We start from the raw sequence: 6936 nt of genomic DNA on the forward strand, positions 1-6936 counted from the left end.
GGTTTCTGCTCTCAGTTGGAGAAGGAAAGACTGTACCTAAACCTTGCTGGATCAGCCCTGGGGCCATCTTGTCCAACTTGTCCCATTCAGGATTCCCTTCTGTGGTACCCCTGCCCATTGATCCCTCATCTGCCACGGAACACTTCCCGGGCTGGGGAAGGTGGGGAGGGCACAGATAATTTCAGGCAACCCATTTACTGCATAGACAATCCTGATGGTTTGGGAGTTCCTCTCTATTGAGCTGAAATCAAAATCTTCTAAATGTAATATAACGTCCCCTCACTGCCCTTGGGCCAGCTAAGAGTGAGTGTACTACCCTTCACCTCCAAATATCCAAATCCAACCATAGAGGACTCCACCGCAACTATTCTTCCTGTGTCCCAGTTTTCAGACCCTTTGAGATCATGGACACCCTAACCACACTACTCAAAGTGTGGTCTGTGGACCAGCAGCATGGACATCACTTGGAAGCTTGTAGGAAGTTAGACTTCTGAATGAAATCTGCATCTTAACAAGATCCTCAAGTGGTTTGTGGTCACATCGGACTTGAAGAAGCACCGACCTTGAGGAGAACACATTCTCATTTGTCAGCATTTCATTTAATAGGTTCTCTCCAGACTGAAGAATATTCCAATATTTTTGAGGCATACAAAGTGATTGTTAGCTCTTCTGATATGTCCATTCATCATGGAAACCAATATTTATAGAGCTTGTAGCTTTATGCAAGCCACTGTTGTCAGGCACTGTTAAGTGGAAGACAGATGTGAAAAATTAAATCACTGTAAAGATCTAAGAGTTTCAGGCCCCAGTGGAAGAGTTGTTGTGAGACATAAGTGATAAATGGAAAAAAGATGATATGGACAACAATGGCTGTTAAGACTAAGAGATCTTCTGAGAACAGGGAGGTTACAGAGGAGTGAGCTTGTATCTGGGCTTGTAACGATTAAATGCCCCTGGTAAGGGGCCGCACTGTGATCAGCTCATTTCTGGGTATCGTCATGTGGATTTGTGCTCTAGGACAGGGGTTCTCCAACTTTGAGGAGTATCAGCCTCACTGGAGGGCTTGTTAAGACACAAATTCCTGAGCTTCTCAAATTGTGTGAGTTTCTCATCCAGTGGATCTAGAGCAAGGCCCGAGAATGTGCATTTCTAACAAGTTCTCAGGTGATGCTGACGCTGCTGGTCTGGGGAATGACACATTTGAGAACCACTAATTTGGAGGAAATAGCATGGGTCTTGGAGCCAGTTTTTGTTCTGCTACTTAATTTAGGTGGCAAGTAACTTTTTCTTTTTCAGGTTTCTCTTTGAGTAGAGAATTATAATGCCGATTTTACAAGTGTTTGGGGCAAGTAAAGGAAGTAAAGGTCTATGAAAGCACCTTAATACATTGCCTGGTATATTGCAGGTACTACTAGTTTGACTTAGTTTCCATTCCCTTCCCCAAAGTAATCTTAATTGATGGTGTTAACTGCAACATCTTTGGGAGCAAAGGAATAGTGGGGTTTTTTGTTTGTTTGTTTTGCGGTACGCGGGCCTCTCACTGTCGGGGCCTCTCCCGTTGCGGAGCACAGGCTCCGGACGCGCGGGCTCAGCGGCCATGGCTCACGGACCCAGCCGCTCCGCGGCATGTGGGATCCTCCCGGACCGGGGCACGAACCCGCGTCCCCTGCATCGGCAGGCGGACTCTCAACCACTGCGCCACCAGGGAAGCCCCAGGAATAGTGTTTTGGGTGTGAAGGGCACCTGGCAGTGGGCACATGCCCTTTGTGGAGAACCTGGGGGTGAGCCTTTATACCATTGGCACAAATTGGTTAGTGTCTTTCGTGTGGCTCTTCTGGCTGTCTGTTACTCTGATGGCATTCATATTGCCTGGCAGTGCGTAAAAACGAAGATACGTCAGGACTTAGAGAGACCAGTGCCATTCCAGGTAGTATAGTGCCTAAAGGAATGATCTGAGAAATTGGAAACTAGAACTTACATTTCACCGGGGAAAGGTAAAAATCTATTTCTAGCTTATTAGAACTGAAAATTCTAAGGTAACTTCCTTAGACCTTTCTATTTTTAGGAAATTCAAGCAAGCCTATATATTTGGAAGAATGTGAATGTAGACCTTTCTCCTTTCTCTAATAGGGATCCTCAAATGTCAAGACCATGACCAAAATGATTTGGCAACTGAACCTATGCATCCCCATCACAACTTCTTTGGGAAGTACTAGAATTCTTAAAACCCTGAGGTGTTTTTATTCGGGTGCATTTATTCATTTGAATTTTATTGTTCGCACTAACAGGACGCATTAAGAAAAAGAAGACCTCTCTGTGTGATCCCCAAATTGACATGGGAAATTGATGGATTCTCCTTGTGCCACCATTTGTCCTTGAGTCTGTATGGGAATTTGTGTATTAGGTTATAGACGACAGCTAATTAATCACATAGCAAACTTTTGAAGATTAAGACATAGAACAGGTACATTTTGGTGGATGTGGAGGAAAGAAAGGATCATTCTAAAGCAGAAGTCATTGCCCAGTTGAGTTTGGGACACTTAGGGGTCATCTTCAGGACATCTGAAAGAAGGACATCAAGCAGGAGAATGAGGTAGGAGAGGGGGCAAAGTTTTTCCACGCTGCAGTCTCACTTGAGACTAGACTAGGGCCTGTTCTTGTTTCTTTACTGTCTCAATAGCTGTACTTTAACAGAGAAAACATGTCACCTCCCAGATTATGTGTCTTTACTGGCTCCACTGGTTGCCTTCTGGATCAGATTTAAACTGCCTATTTCAAGAGCAGCCAGGATCCCTTCACTCCAGTGGTGCATTGTATAAATAGCCATCATGGGCAATTAGTGTCTCTGACTTTATTCTCTCTAAATAACGTGGTTGAGTGATGTTTAATATATTTCAGTTTTTCCCTCCCCAAATCATGTCAAGTAAATTATGTTTTCTTATGCCTTGCAAAGTTCATGCATATATCACTTCAACTGTGATTAAAAAGGATAAAGGGGTTAAAAAAGAAAAAGGATATGAACCAGCCACTCAATAACATTTCATGAGCTTAAGACTGTCTCGGTCAGAAGATTTCCTTAGGAAAAAATTTCTATTTTTTTTTTTTTTTTTTTTTTTTTTTACAGAAGACATTTTATTTTTATATAGTGAATATTAAGTTACTATATAACATTAAATGGGAATTTTTGATTGTTTATTATTCTTGTCTTCCTTGCCCACCCACACACACCAGTGTTACATATCCTTGTTGCCCGGAATCACTTTAAGCCATCCATAACTCTGCACTCCCTTAACCCCAATGGCCAAACAAGAAGTCTGAAAATCAAGGGAGAGAATATTCTCACCTTGTTGGGTTCTCAAGAAATTAACAATATCTGAGGCTCAGTGCCTGAGGCAAAGACTGACTGAGAAGGAGGGGATTCTAACAGCACTTGGAAGGGGCAGCATGTCACCTAAGTGCCAGGGTATGGTCACAGTAACCACACCCACGAGTGCTGTGCAAACCCTTCTTTACCAGCCTGTGCTCTAAGACTTACCATTTGGGCAACAGGGTGATGTAATTCCACTGTTACGTCTTGCATTCGATTGTGTTTCATAATCACTGCAGGGCAGGTGGCCACCACAGGCCTAAAGGCCAAAAGGCTCAAAATTTGTCCCAAAGGATGACTTCAAAATACTGCCTGCGGACACCCCCTCAGCTGCTTTGTCAGCACCCCATGCCACCACCCAACCCTGCAGCGTCTTTCCTTAGTGCTCATGGCCCTCTTGGTGTTGCTGTTTCTACTCACCACCTGCCCCTGGGCTCCTTAACTTTGTCTGCTCATACAGACTTGTGTGCTACTGAGCTGATGATCACCCAGCCTACTGCCAACCTAAGCCCTGAAGAATCATCTCAGCCCCATCCAAGACTCTGTCTTCCAGAGGGCCAGAGCAGGCGAAGGCAGGCTTGGGCCCTTCTGCACAGGAGAAGAGCTGTGTGAAAGAACTGGGTATGAAGAGGACTTGTAGAGTAGAAGCTGATGGTGGCTCATCAAAGAACGCTCAGCAGTCACCATTTGCATGTACTCTGACCTGATGGCTTCCTACTTCAAGTACCTAGGGCTCTGCCTGAGTGCTTTCTCTGGCCTCCACAGTGACCTAGATTTGCCTAGGGGCGCGCCGGAAGTGACAGGCAGTTGATGGGTCTAGTGGTAGCCCTCAACGAAAGACCGACAGAAGTTGGCGGATAATTCCCCAGGTACTTCAGCTCTTGGGCAGGATAGCCCTAAGGTGTTCTCTATGCAGTCCTCCAGAGGCCCCCAGTGAGATTGGACCCCAGTTGCCCACAGCAGTAATCTTCTCTTTAACTAACTCTGTATTGGTTTCCTTTTTTTCCCTGTCTTACTTACTGCCTCCTACGCTATTGCTTCCTGGCATTACCCGTCAAATCCTTGTCTCTGGGTTTGCTTCTGAGGGAACCCAAGATAAAAGCTAAAACATGGGATGTGTGAGGTTGTGACTGCACACATCAGCTGGGACCCCGGTGGGGAGGCCCTAAATGTCATGTTGAGTTGAGACTTTATTCCATGGTGACTGGGTGGTGAGTGCTTGATCAGACTCCTATGCTAGAGGATCATTCTGGAAACAGGGAGAAGAATGGATAAGAGCAGTGGTTCTCAAAGTGTGGTCCCTGGTCCATGAATATAAGAATCATCTGGAAACTTTTAATACTGCAAATTCTTGCTTCCACCTCAGACCTGCTGTATCATACAATCTGAGAGTGAGGCCCAGAAACCTGTGCTTTAATAATCATCCCCCCCCAGGTAAATCTGATGCCCCTAAAGTTTGAGAACCCCTGGATTAGAGTCTGGAGGAGAAGCTAGCAGCATGAAGACCGTGTATCAGGCTGAAGTGAGGGTCCTACTGAAAGACTATTAAGGTCTGAACTATAAGTTTTGATTCCCTTCTCCCCATTCTTTTTGCCTTGGACTTTGTTCTGCATTCAGAGTGTGCTTAATAAATATTTTGGCCTGATGTCTCCCATCTGATTATCAAATAAGTGGGAGCAGCAATGAGAGGGGCAAGGATGGAGAGAGGTGGGGTCAGGTGATGTGTGGTTCATATGAGGTTCAGCCACCACTGACCACATGGCATTTCCAGCATTATTCCTTTCTCAGTTCTAGGGACAAAGTCTTCCCCTAAAGAAGTTGGGGCATTGGCCAAAGCTGATGTCTTCTTTAAGATATCAGTAGCTACTCCCTCTTCAGAAATCAAGATCCCATGACTTGTGTGTATGCAGCCTGAGAAGTATTGTAAATCCGAGTATGAAATCCCCATAAACTGAGCAATAAAAGTTTTTAAACAGAAATTACTTCCTGAGAAAGGGAACATTGTGTGTGGACAACAGGGAGGGATAGAGTTCTGGGAACATGAATGGGAGGTTTCCTGCTAAGTGGCCTCAAATCCGAAACTAGTTTGTGTTAGTTTGAGACCTAATCCATATTATTATTATTTGTTATTGCTTGAAAACCTTTTTTTTTCTTTTATTTTCAGAGTCAGCTTGACCAGTGTCTCTATAAGTCATGAGTTTCAGAACCCCTTAATTATGCCCTGCCACCTTGTCCAAAGGCATCCCAGACCCTCAGTGCCTGCTTATGGAGCTGTGGGAACTCAAAGTCCCCCAATAGTCCCCAGGGCTGGGGTGGGTGAGGGAGACGTGGTTGGCAATGGCCCATCCCACTGGGGTACCACCTCCCAGAACAACAAGGCCTTTGACTGAGGCCTTCACTGGAAACTGGATGACATTCTTTGGGCCAAAAGGAGCAATTGGAAAGGTAGTTTTGTGGGTTGGATTCTAAGCCAGAGCTGAAACTAGGCTGTAGCAAGGCTGAAAGAAACCTGGCAGAGGAGGAAAAGGCCCTCCCTGTGCCAGGAACTGCATGAACCCAAGACCAATCAAACAGAACCAGTGTGGTGAGGAAATATTTCTGACTGGCAAAGATGGCTCCACTGTCTGGTGATTTACCGTAAGTGGTAACGGCCAACCTCCTGCTTGGTGGAGTGTGGCCTGTTGAAGGAGAGCCTGGCTGGAAGGATTGCTGTGTTATTTCTCTTTGACCTGGAAAAAAAGTATGCCTCTTCAAGAGGAACTATAGAGGGGAAATCTTTTGTGATTGTAAAACCTTAAAAGGGCAGTGTATGCCCTTCTTAACCAGACAGATTGACTTATCGCTTGAGCTATGTTTCATAAAATTAATGAAAATAAAGATGTATACGGACAAGAATTTACTAGGCATATGGATACTTTTTCATTAACAAAGAAAAATAATTAGCTTAAAGAGCAGGCTACGGTTGGCTACACCAAGGGATTTTTCAGGGTTGCTTTGTAGATTAAATACAAAGCTGTTGTAAAATGACTAAGTGCAAAACCTCGTATCAGATAGAAAGACTAATGGGGCCAGTGTTGGCCCTGGGCTGGAGAGAACAAATCCACAGGGCCAACTTGGCCCTTTGAAAGCTCCCATAGCAGAGGGGCCACTGGTTGTGACCATTTCTCTCCACTGAGTCCTTGGCTTTTGCAGCATTGTTTCTGGTTGTCATAACAACCAGCTGTGGAATAAAATTCTGCGCTTTTTTTCCAACAGAAGTTAATCCTCCAAAGACATATCTTAATTAAGGTAGCGTAAGAAAAATAGCAACAATAACTCTAAAAATGATGCAAGATAAATATGGGCATACCTTGCAGCTTAATTTATTGTGACTTTAAAAGGGTTGCAAGAGCTCGCCTTGCTTCTGTGAAACATAGTGCATTTCTGCAATTCCCCTCAGTTATAAATTAATATAGGCCATTAGGGATGAGGCTAATGGTGGATGAAGACTAGCTCATGGGGAATATGCAGCACCTGAGAAAATGAACAGCTGTGGTGTATGGACCCCCAACCAGTTCTGCAAATGACAC

This window comes from Neophocaena asiaeorientalis, unplaced genomic scaffold, assembly GCF_003031525.2.
Source record: "Neophocaena asiaeorientalis asiaeorientalis breed wild unplaced genomic scaffold, Neophocaena_asiaeorientalis_V1.1 scaffold426, whole genome shotgun sequence".
Taxonomy (NCBI): Eukaryota; Metazoa; Chordata; class Mammalia; order Artiodactyla; family Phocoenidae; genus Neophocaena; species Neophocaena asiaeorientalis.